Here is a 12,150-nt window from a genome sequence, read left to right as displayed (position 1 = left end):
ATTATCTTTCTCTATTACATGGATAAATTTTAGAAACAGAGTTCCTAATCGTCAAGATTTAAAAAAACAATAATTTAAAAATTTTAACGGTTTTTTCACCCTCGCTCTACTAATTTTGTGCCTCAGCCCGGTAATGAATAATTCCTTCCATCTAGGAGATGAGGATCCTAGATGTCTAGATTTTCTGCCTTGGGCGGCGCGAGACATGGTATATTAACGCGATCTCGGTCGTCGGGGGAGGGGGGGATGGTGTGGGGGTGAGGGTGGCGGTGGGCGTAGTTGGGTGGTTATGCTTTACGTAGGGGGACCGGGGTAGGGGTAGAGAGTCCGAGGTATGTGCGTGATCCTATCTATTATACGTATCTAGACATAATTTTACTACATGTGCAGAATTGTATATGCATCAGGCGATCATCTGGATATCTCATACAACTCCACGCATAGGATACGTTCAAACCACCTTCTCGATAGTATCGTTTATAATATGTAGCAGAAGAGAAGAAAACAAAACCCAGTTAAATCATGATGTCCACAAACTTCTAAAGTATATGGTGAACTAATAAATCAATAGAATGTAAAATTTTCCATCTGAATAATTACTTTATACACAAAGATATAAATTTATAAGCTTTTTAGGGTTTAGAATAATTGTTTTAATATTTGCCCTGTAGCCGTTTTGAGGAGCATGACCTTTAATGACTTTTGAGAAATTAACTTGAGAAGAAACAAAAGGATTCTGTCTCAGAAAGCAGAAAGAGAAGTACACAGGCTAAGCCTATGCGTTAAAGTACTGTACGAAAATTAAGCTTAGATGTCTTTATAAATCAATATCTGTGTATCAAGATCCATTTTTTGATATATGAAGTACACGTTCATGTGTATATAAGTACACGGATTACATGCATGATAAAAGATATATTTTGTCTCCCTCTTGAGTGAAAAAATGATAATATTGAACATTTGTGGGTTACTGAGAAGACATATGAATACTTAGCCATATCAATGCTTTTTGTTGGAGTTTTGATTGTGTATTTTTTGGGTTTCTCTGTAAGTTTGATTAATTAAGGGTGAGAGGAGTGGTGGTGTTGATACTATTACAGCTATGGTCATGGTAAGTGGCGGCCGGTCCCATGTATGCGGTGTGGTGGTGTTGTTATGTTGTGCGAGGTGCGTGTTTCGGGAGACGGTGGTTTCGGAGACTGCGGTATATTCATGTTGTGTCTTCTTGTATAGTGGAACTTTTTGCCCTTTTATAGTGCTATATCACTGAAGCATGGCCGCCGAAGACACAAGGCAACACACCCACCACGCCAGTTCACATTATACTGACAGCAGACGGGCTGGAACCTAGTCGTCCCACTCCCTGTATGCTTGAACGCTAAGAAGCGGAGCAGAAAACCTACCACTTTTATAGACTTAGTGGGTGGTGTGTCTGTCGGCCAGGGGACCAGAGACCAGAGCGCTTAGCCTCACAGGGGCGAGGCATCTGCTAGTAGGTGTGCGTTCAACTCTCTAGGGCGCAAAAAGGTGAGGACGTGTGCGCAAGGAGGCGAGATTAGTGAAGGAGATGTCAGAAGTCAAGTGATAGGAAGTCAAGGAGACTAGAATAGTTATCAAGTTAGGCTATAAAATAGGTTATAGGGTCGGCCGTTTTCCGTATAGTAATCTGTAAAGAAGCCGTCAATATGTGGGCAAGCGAGGGTACCGGGGATCTAGAGGCGCCCTGATGCGCGTAGGAAACTATGACCGAGAGGGGAGCATATTTACAGAAGGATCTAGTTTTATAAAATTAAGCACAGACTGGAGAACCTTACAAAAATATGAGTAGGTTAACTGGTAATGAATCGAGAAATTAGAAAAGAGGATCATCCTTACCTCTGAACAACTGTAAATATTGATGCAAAGCGTAAACAGGACAGAGGAATTTTGAGGATCCGGTAGATATCTCGATAAGAAATGGCTTCAGGTCACTGTGTTTAAAATTAGAAATTTCAACTGTCATCGCAGACAATGAGTGTGACTGAGAATTTATTGAAACGAAATGTCTTGAACTTGTGTCTTGTCAGTTATTCTGCTTAACAGTGAATTTCCCAATGCGGAGAAATGCGTGGAATGCTAACAAGAACATTGACCGACATAAAAGCGCTTTATCTGTAGCAAGACACAATTGTTCCAAAATGCTTTGAGTTATGGGTAACCTACAATCATAACTACGTTTTGGGTTATGAACACCTTTCAACAGTTTTTTTTTACAAAAATGAAGTTGTTGAATCTGTCATATTTTTCTAATTTATGAACAAAGCTAATTTCTGAAATGTATGAATGCACAGTCACCATGAACATCTGCTGCATCAGAAACAATTTGATTGTCTCCGAAGAGTTGTCAAACAGTAAACATGATTTTCCATTGTACATGTGTGTTCAGATAGAAAATAGAGCCAAGCCTGAATATCATACCGAACTTCCTTGTTTAAAAACGGATATGATATTGTTCTTTAACACCCATGGTAAGATTGATAAGGCGTTGAAGAAAGGCCCTCCCAGGAACTATCACAACACAGAAAAATAGTAACAAACCCATGATTGACTGGAGGTCCTTAGGTTTAATTTTAGACCTATTTTGAAAATGATCAAGTTAACAGCAGGCTTTCTCGTTTTTTTCCTGCGGGATTGATGCTGTCATAGTAACATTATTCAACTGGATACCATAAATAATTAACTCAGTTGATGGCCACTGAGTTTTTTTCAGCTTTGATAGGCAATCTGATTAAAATACAGATCCTTATAACCACTCCGTTATTTAAAGGATCTGACAATATCCCATAGGGGTCACGTTCAGATGACCTTTATACCACGTGGTCTTCATTTAAGATACATTTTCAACACCTTGTCACATCCATTGAAAACGATATTTCGTCCCAGTATACTTATGTAGAAGATCAGGGAAAATAAACATTCCTTTCGAGTGCCCCGACCAGGAATCGAACCCGGGTCTCCGGCGTGGAAATCTACGGCTCTACCGACTGAGCCAAAGAAGCATGCTCCGTCAGCTGAGTGACAGAGACCGTATTTAACACTATGTACAAGTCACACCGACCTGCTTCTTTTACATTTTGTAACAGGAGAGGAGAAAATGTAGCGGCCAGACCGGGATTCGAATGGTTATTCCTGTAAGAAATCACATTGTAGATTTGGATCTAAGGTATTTTCAGCATTTGGCATCGGTAATACACATCAGGGAGATTTATGAAGCAGTTGATATGACAATTATGAAACATACTGTGTTAGAGTGAATACGGGTACATGATAATGGGATATTTTGATAAATAATCTCAGATGATAAATTTTGAGCTTAAAATATTGTCAAGTTCTATCATCTTGTGGAGTTTGATTTTGATTTTCAAATTGTGTGTTCCAGCAATGATTGTTGGTTGGATGTGTTTTTTATGAAGGCCTTTTTGGTATTTTTTCTACCCATGGACGCATGGATTTGTTAATACGTTTATATTCATGTTATGAACTTTTGAACTGTCAGTGTACCAAATGTTGGCATTTGTCTTTTTTTTTTAGGGAGGGCGAATGTAAAAGTATTGGATTTATCCGTACTTACGCTCGGTGTTTTTATTATGTCCTGCGTGACAAACCATGTGTTGTGATCGAGACTCCATTTGTTATGGGGATTTTCCCGATTGGGAATCCCGTTTCCGGTTCATACTAATGTAAATTTTGATTGGCTGTTATTTTTGATACCTAGTCTGCTCATCTGTATAGATTGAGCACGTGCTGTTCATGGCATATTATTAAATTTGGGTATATAGCCAGGTGTTTAGCTTAGTATAGCGAGTTCTGACGGAAGCTTTCATGTAGCTGTTCAGCTCCATTCTCTCTTCAAGGTAATTATCCCGATATCATGTAGGGTTTTTCGGTCGTAGTCCTCAAAATTACTCCGGATTGGGTGGTTGTATTCCATGTAGACAGCGCTAGGCAGTAAAATGTAGTAAACGTTAATATAGTGAACCCCAGGGTAGGGAGAAGGGTGGTCGTTGGAGTCGGAAATATTAAAATATAGTGTACATGTGCTGTAGTTGCTCAGCTTAGGCTAGAACGAATATACGTACCCGGCCTACTTATACTTTTCAGCCGGGTACAAACTGATCCCTATGTGTCGTAGTGGAGCACTGCCTCCGGAAATCACTCGGGCACAGTTTTCTATACTTTTTTGTAGGTTTCCAATTATTTTATGCGTATACATATATTTTACATATAATTTTTGTCCAAAGCAAACATAACTACCATTCTTAATACCTACAGTACCGCTCACACGACGTCAAATTCACAATTTGTGGACTTGCCGTATCAATTCCCTTCATATGTATTATGTAAAAAAAAAATAATGCCTCGATGAGAATCTGATATTTCATGTGGTTCAGTTTTATTGCCTAGTAGGTAAGCGATATCAAACAATTACGATGAAATGCAAACAAACGTTTTATAATGGTTTGCATAGTCATTACTTTGCTCCATTAGCAGTAATAGGCACCAATTGTAGCTCTAAAGACGACACCATTTTCTGTCAAAAAGTCTTTTGAGCTCCAATATTGTAGCTAAGCTTAGGCCTGTATTGTTTTGGCCATGTTGTCTCGCTGGTGAAATGCGTTCTTTTTAAATATTCTGTGATGTTCTGTATTTCATCTCCATGTTTAGCCATTGTGTCTTGTCTATTAAAATGTTGAACTTTATGAATTGTGTTGTTGTCGTCCGTTGACCCGTAGACCTAGCCAGCAGAAGTCGAGACGGAACCACAGAGTTGACGAACCTATACCATGAGATCCCAGAGGGATCTTGGCGCCCACCTAAGAATGATCTTTGTTCGACAAAGGAAAGAGGGATCTTTTCTCTGCTTTTCAAGCTTTTACTACATATTACTACACATGAAATTTGAGAAAGATCCCTTGACTACTTTCTGAGATATATAACAGTAACAAACTTCAATTATCAAAATCCAAGATGGCTACCTGTCTGCCATCTTGTTCACCAATCGGTCCTAAAATGCAATATGCACAACTAGGCCCCTAAAAGAACCTGTACATGATATTTTAGAAGAATTCTTTTGGTACCTTTTGAGAAATAGCGGTAAACAACTTTAAACTATCAAAATCCAAGATGCCTGGCAGCCATCTTGTTAACCGATCAGCCTCAAAATGCAATATTCACAACTAGGTCCCTTGAAATTTGAGACAGATCCCTTCAGTACTATCTGAGAAATAGCCATAACAAACTTTAACTATCAAAATCCAAGATGGCGGCCTGGCGGTCACCTGGACATGACCCCAATGGGATTTTCTCAGATCCTCTTATCAAACGTAGTGATAATAAGGATCTGTATTTTGATCAGATTGCTTTGATAGGGATATCGATTCATTTTTTCATGGGCAGGCTATAAAAAGTCTTCAGACTTGTTTGAATAGTTACGGCGAAATTCATATATACATATGTACAATGTCCCGAGAAGAGACTTTTTATAGCCAGACAATGAGATGTTGGCAACGAAGCCATTATGAATTTTTAATTACATGATTTTCATGATGTTTGTCATAACGGGGCTTATTTCGTCTTAATGACGGCACTTTGTATAGATGTATAGGATGATTTTGAAAGGAAAAATATCGCTCTTTCAAACGTTTTCATGACGATGTACTAGAAATGTGTTTTTATAGCCGCTTAAGGTAGGCGAGTTAGACATTTGGAGTCTTAGGCTTTCCACCTGATTTTGATGTTTTTAATCTAGACCTCTAAAACGTCTAAAAATGGTCTTAGAGCACTCTGGTGGGTTCATGATTAAATAATCTGCAACTAATTATCAGATCCCTGTGAATTAGAGGGCCCATCATAGTCAATATCCAAAGATGTATTGAAAATATACGATCAACAGAAAATATAACATCAATAATATCTGGAATCGAGGGTGGGTCATACTCATAAAAAAGATGCGATAACAGACATTAGAGGGGCCCATCATACTCATAATTTTGTGATTTGAAAATTACACTTTGAACTCATGCTCAAATATTAAGTGATTCCCATGCAATACACAAATTACTGAAATTAGAGGGTGGGTCATACTCGATCTTTACAATTTTCGTAGATATAAATATTATCACCCTCTTTTTCAATATCAAAGGACCCATCATTACATACTCGAACCAACAAAGTACACGAGAAAAATTGCAGCAAGATGAAATAATTTCACAAAATGATCATCTGTCGATCGACGGTGGGTCATACTCGATATAATATAGAGTATATACAAGTAAAACCGAAAAAATGACATAAACTCTATATCAGAGGGGCCCATCATACTCACAGTCCATATGACAGAAAACAAATCAATGTAGGCACATGTACATCCTGTATTAAAAACAATGATTCAATGAGGATAGGTCTTTCTCTATATATTATAACTATTGACAGGCAAAAAATACACAGTATCACAAGCAAAAAATGTATATGACCATCAAGGACACGCAGAACAAACTGTGTCATATTTGCATGTGCTTAAATATGTAATTAATTAAGTAAAATCACAAAACCATAGTTCATAATATAAAAACAAAATTATAGTTGGACATCTAAACCAGATTGATAACCAACAATGTGTGGTGATATAATGAATATGGGCCTATATTATGATGGAAAATAATATTCTGTTGTTATTAACCCCCGCCCAACGAAGTTGGCGGGAATATACAAATGTGTTCCGTCCGTCCGTCCGTACTAATGGTTTCCGGAGCATAACTCTAAAACCAGTGGAGATATTTCCACGAAACTTCATACACACATTGGTCTTATGGTCTAGTAGTGCCTTTGCTATTTTAAGGTTTTCACTTTTTGTACTTTTTTCTGTAACCATGGAAACATTGCTGAAAATATCATGGTAAATGTTAATGTTACTTTGCAAAACTCCGCCCATATTTGTGTATATAGTCTAATATAAATGTCAAGGCTGTATACCTGATTCAACAATTGCAGCCCCACTCTACTTGAATTATATTCCATCTTTCTTTAGCTCAACTTCCTTTTTCCCTGGATTTTTTTTCATACATATAAGTCTCCACAATCAAACTTACTTCAGCTTTGATATATCCATTGGCGGGGGATCTGAATGACTATGTCCTTGTTTTTATAAGAATGCACACTGTAGATCTAAACTCTAGAGCAAAAAAATACAGGTATGTAAAATTTTTTTGAAGAACAAAATTCTGGCAGTATCAAGACGTTAATGACAACGTAAATGAAGCAACAGATATGAAATGACATGCTCGGGTCCTATAGAAATCAAATGTTGTCATGAAGATATAGGAGTCATTTCCCTTTGCTTATAGATGTCAAGTATTAGCGGATGCAAATTAGACAGACAGGCTACAGGTATACAAATGATGCCGATAATTAAAAAGAAATGGCAAATATAAACATGTATACCTGGATCAGATGCTTATAAAATTACATTCGTCGAGAATGGAAAACGATAGCCGCTCGTATGCTTTTACTAAACTTTGTCATGCCAACATTGTTGAGGTGAAACATGGCCAGTGCATATAATGGGCTAGGATTCGCCCAAAAGCCACGATGATGCCAGAATACAAGATCATCATGCTCATAAGCCATGTATTCTAATGTTACATTTATTTTAACAGCGTTGGCATTGTCGCTGGAGCGAAGGCGGTTGAAAAATCTTGGTAGCAGTAGTCCGATCGCAACATGCATATGGCGAACTGAAAGTGCGTTCGATACAAGCAGCGCGAAGCTTATTTTGTCCTGTGCGAGTTCGTTAACAGAACAATCCCTAATGAAATCGTCACGCCACACTGATTCACGACAATACGAGGTTGTATGTCTCTTAATAAAGTTCACTTATTTTGGAGCTATTTTGGCCCGGGACAAATCGTCCTAGTTTATTACAAACCACCTAAATGTTTATTTGTTTGGTTAATTAACGTCCTATTAACAGCCATGGTCATGTAAGGACGGCCTCCCGTGTATGCGGTGTTTTGCGTGTATGTTGTGCGAGGCGCAAACCACCTAAATTTCCGTTCCGTCCAAACCAAGATTAAAGAATTTGACGTTATTTTGGAAAACGGAATTCATCTGATCTACAAATATATGAATGGCAAAAATAAGCACTGGCATAGCCACGGTTAAAATAAGCACTAAGAAATGGTTAAAGTTATATGTGCCGTAACTAGCCGAAAATTTGGACATGCTACTTTTTCTTCAATTATCTATTTAAAACCATAAGTGTTAATGAATAAAGCTGTGAAAATTATTCAAATGGACAGAGAAACATATATAATGCCTTATAAACGTAAGTTAAGAACAAATAGGTTATGCACTGTGAAATTCTTGTTTTTTATGCCTTATACATATTTAGATGGAAACATACCTTCAGAAATCATTGTTTGTTTGATTTATTAACGTCCTATTAACAGCTTTGGTCATGTAAGGACGGCCTCCCATGTATGCGGTGTGTTGCGTGTATGTTGTGCGAGGTGAGTGTACTGGGAGACTGCGGTATGTTCGTGTTGTGTCTTCTTGTATAGTGGAACTGTTGCCCTTTTTATAGTGCTATATCACTGAAGCATGCCGCCGAAGACACCAAGCAACACACCCCACCACGGTCACATTATACTGACAACGGGCGAACCAGTCGTCCCACTCCCTGTATTCTGAACGCTAAGTTGGAGCAGAAAATACCACTTTTATAGACTTTGGTGTGCCTCGGCCAGGGGACAGAACCCAGAGCCTTCCTCACAGGGGCGAACGCTCAACTCAAGGCCAAAAGTGAGGCGGTGCCAAGGGAAGCATTAGGAAGGATAAAGTCAGTTAGGAAGAATAGAAAAGATAAGATCCTAAATTTAGTCGCCTTTTACGATATCATGCAATAGGGGCAGCAGGTACAATTCTAACGCCCTACCTGCAGGGCCTAGGTAAGGAGATAATCACGTAACCTAACAAACCAGGTGAGCGATACAGGCCTCTGGGACCTTTATTGCAATATTTGTATTTGACTCTACAAATGTACAGTATGCAGTGGAATGTGTTGTAAAATACCACTACAATTTTTCCTTTTTTGAGAAGCAGAATCACCAGGTGTAGGCGGTACCGCAGAGGAATCTCTTGTGCGAGGTGGTAATCTCTTTTTACGATTGGCGATTTCGATTTTACACAATTTTAGGAATGTTCTGTTATGTTTTGTGATATTTCCTTGTTTTGAAGTAACGTGTTATGAAAACATTTGAGACTTCCTAACTGACTTTATCCTTCCTAATGCCTCTCTTGGCACCGCCTCATTTTTGGCCTTGAGTTGAGCGTTCGCCCCTGTGAGGAAGAAGGCTCTGGGTTCTGTCCCCTGGCCGAGACACACCAAAGTCTATAAAAGTGGTAGTTTCTGCTCCTGCTTAGCGCTCAGCAAAAAGGGAGTGGGACGACTGGTTCGCCCGTTGTCAGTATAATGTGACCGGGTGGGGTGTGTTGCTTGGTGTCTTCGGCGGCATGCTTCAGTGATGTAGCACTATAAAAAGGGCATAAGTTCCACTATAAAAGAAGACACAACATGAATATACCGCAGTCTCCCGAAACACGCACCTCGCACAAAATACACGCAACACACCGCATACATGGGAGGCCGTCCTTACATGACCATAGCTGTTAATAGGACGTTAATTAATCAAACAAACAAACAAACTGGTGATTCTTGGGTACACCTCCCATGCGATGATGTGGAGCTCGTTTAGACGTGTATTTAACGTGTCCATCCCTGACTTTGACAGACATGTCTTGGCCATTCAACATAACCTGTATAATCAGCTTGAGTGTTCAACTAAATGTGGATCGGATTGCCAGTCATTTATTTTCAACCAAGAAACAATAGAGTGTAAAACGTTTACAACAAGACTTTGCGAGGCTGATGTCAACGAGTCTTCAATCCTCAAGATGTTTGTAAAGGCCAATCAAGGTAACTTTGATGTTGACATCACTGGTTGGGCAAATATTCATGTCAACCCGGAACAAGGTAATTGTTTTATTACACCTAAAAAAGCGAATCAATTTTGGTATTAATATTTGGTATTTATTACGATAAACACTTTTTAATACAAGAGGCCCATGGGCCTTAACAGTCATCTGAGTTCGGATATAAAATGAAACTGAAGACATATAAACACTATATACTGGCCTTTGGAGTGGGTCAGTTATTTTTTTTTTATAAATTTGACTTTTTTTAATCTATGAAGAGTATTTGTTTCCGTCAAACCTATGAACTCTGAAAATTATTTTTAACTTTTAAGTCATTTTGACACTATTTAGCAGTGAAGACCGATATGAATGTTAAAATGCTATATGTCGGCTAATAATTCTAATCAAGTTTGACTCATTTCCAATGAAAATTGAGCAAATGATGTTCATAAATGTGTTTTTCTTATATAAACTTAAGTAAACTCGACCCCCTCTCAAATGGGAAACGTAAGACTTCAGGGTCATCAAATATCAAATTCATATGTTTATACATCTTATGACCTTTCCATCTACAGTGTATAAAAAGTACTTGATTCTAGCATTTTCAGAATATTAGATGATTTTTGAAGTTTTAGCCTATTTAGCCACTTTTTGCCCGCCCCTCTGACCCAAGTTCTGATAGGACCAATATGGATATATTAAAATGTTATATCAGGCTAAAAGTTCTAACCAAGTTTGACTATGTTCCTATCACAATTGAGAAAAAAATGCTCATGAATGTATTTTTCCCATATAAACTATAGTAAAACTGCTCCCACCCAGAAAGAAACGTGAGACCCCAGGGTCATATGATTCACAATTTCCAGAATTTCAGAAGATTTTTTAGCCCATTTGACCCCAACCCTAACGCCCCTGGGGGTCAGTCATGGAAAAAAATATGTTAATAGGAAGAAGAACTAGTAACTAATCTTTCTAGTTATTTATTATCAGATGGTGAGATATTTCACCTCGCTAGACGGCTTAAGTTTGTGTCGGACAGGGGTAAGATAGACAAACTGAAACTTTTAGCAGATTTAGGATGTTGGGAGAGGAGAATGCGGTTAAAAACGTTTTTCTATGACCGTGAAAACAGGCCCTGCAGGTAGGGCGTTAGAATTGTGCCTGCTGCCCCTATTGCATGATCGTAAAAGGCGACTAAATTTAGGATCTTATCTTTTCTCTTCTTCCTAATTGACTTTATCTTTCCTAATGCCTACCTTGGCACCGCCTCACTTTTGGCCTTGAGTTGAGCGTTCGCCCCTGTGAGGAAGGCTCTGGGTTCTGTCCCCTGGCCGAGACACACCAAAGTCTATAAAAGTGGTAGTTTCTGCTCCTGCTTAGCGTTCAGCACACAGGGAGTGGGACGACTGGTTCGTCCGTTGTCAGTATAATGTGACCGGATGGGGTGTGTTGCTTGGTGTCTTCGGCGGCATGCTTCAGTGATGTAGCACTTTAAAAAGGGCAACAGTTCCACTACACTCACCTCGCACAACATACACGCAACACACCGCATACATGGGAGGCCGTCCTTACATGACCATAGCTGTTAATAGGACGTTAATAAATCAAACAAACAAACAGAAAAATAGAGCTTGTAAAGAATGATATTATTAACAATTTGAAGAAGAAAGGTAAACATCTCTCCCGATGAACAACAGGCATTCCATTCACTATTACATAAGTGAAATTATCATAAGACCAGCAGACAAAGGCTCCGGGATTGTTGTAGTTGACAAGACTGAATAATACAGAAGTTGCAATATGATATGAATGGTACGTAGTGACAATTATGTAGAAGTGAGTACAGACCCAAGCCAGTATGAATTTAAGTCAGTTAAAAAGTTGGTGAATAAAATGGGGTGATGGACATGAACTTGAAGAATTCGTTAAAACGTCACCAAGTTATATTCGGGATACATCTGATTTCATAAATAAGTTGTCAAGTGTTGAAACACCTTTACCAGGTCAAGCTATTTTGCTTTGATGTATGTAAGTTAAATCCATCCATTCCTAGAGAAGAAGGACTTGATGCATGTGAAGAGGCGCTCAATTCAAGAACTGATGCGATAATATCAACAGATCATGCTATGGAGATGATAC

General features: G+C 38.7%; 1 protein-coding gene across 1 annotated transcript in view; it reads left to right on the top strand.

Annotated features, from left to right (window-relative positions):
* Positions 1-12,150, top strand: part of LOC138305606 (ankyrin repeat domain-containing protein 50-like) — a 477,373-nt gene that overhangs the window by 216,466 nt on the left and 248,757 nt on the right. The gene's annotated exons all lie outside the window — the stretch shown is intronic.

Source organism: Argopecten irradians, chromosome 13 (genome assembly GCF_041381155.1).
Source record: "Argopecten irradians isolate NY chromosome 13, Ai_NY, whole genome shotgun sequence".
Taxonomy (NCBI): Eukaryota; Metazoa; Mollusca; class Bivalvia; order Pectinida; family Pectinidae; genus Argopecten; species Argopecten irradians.
Note: the sequence above shows the minus strand (reverse complement) of the source record. Positions and strands in the feature narration are given on the sequence as shown.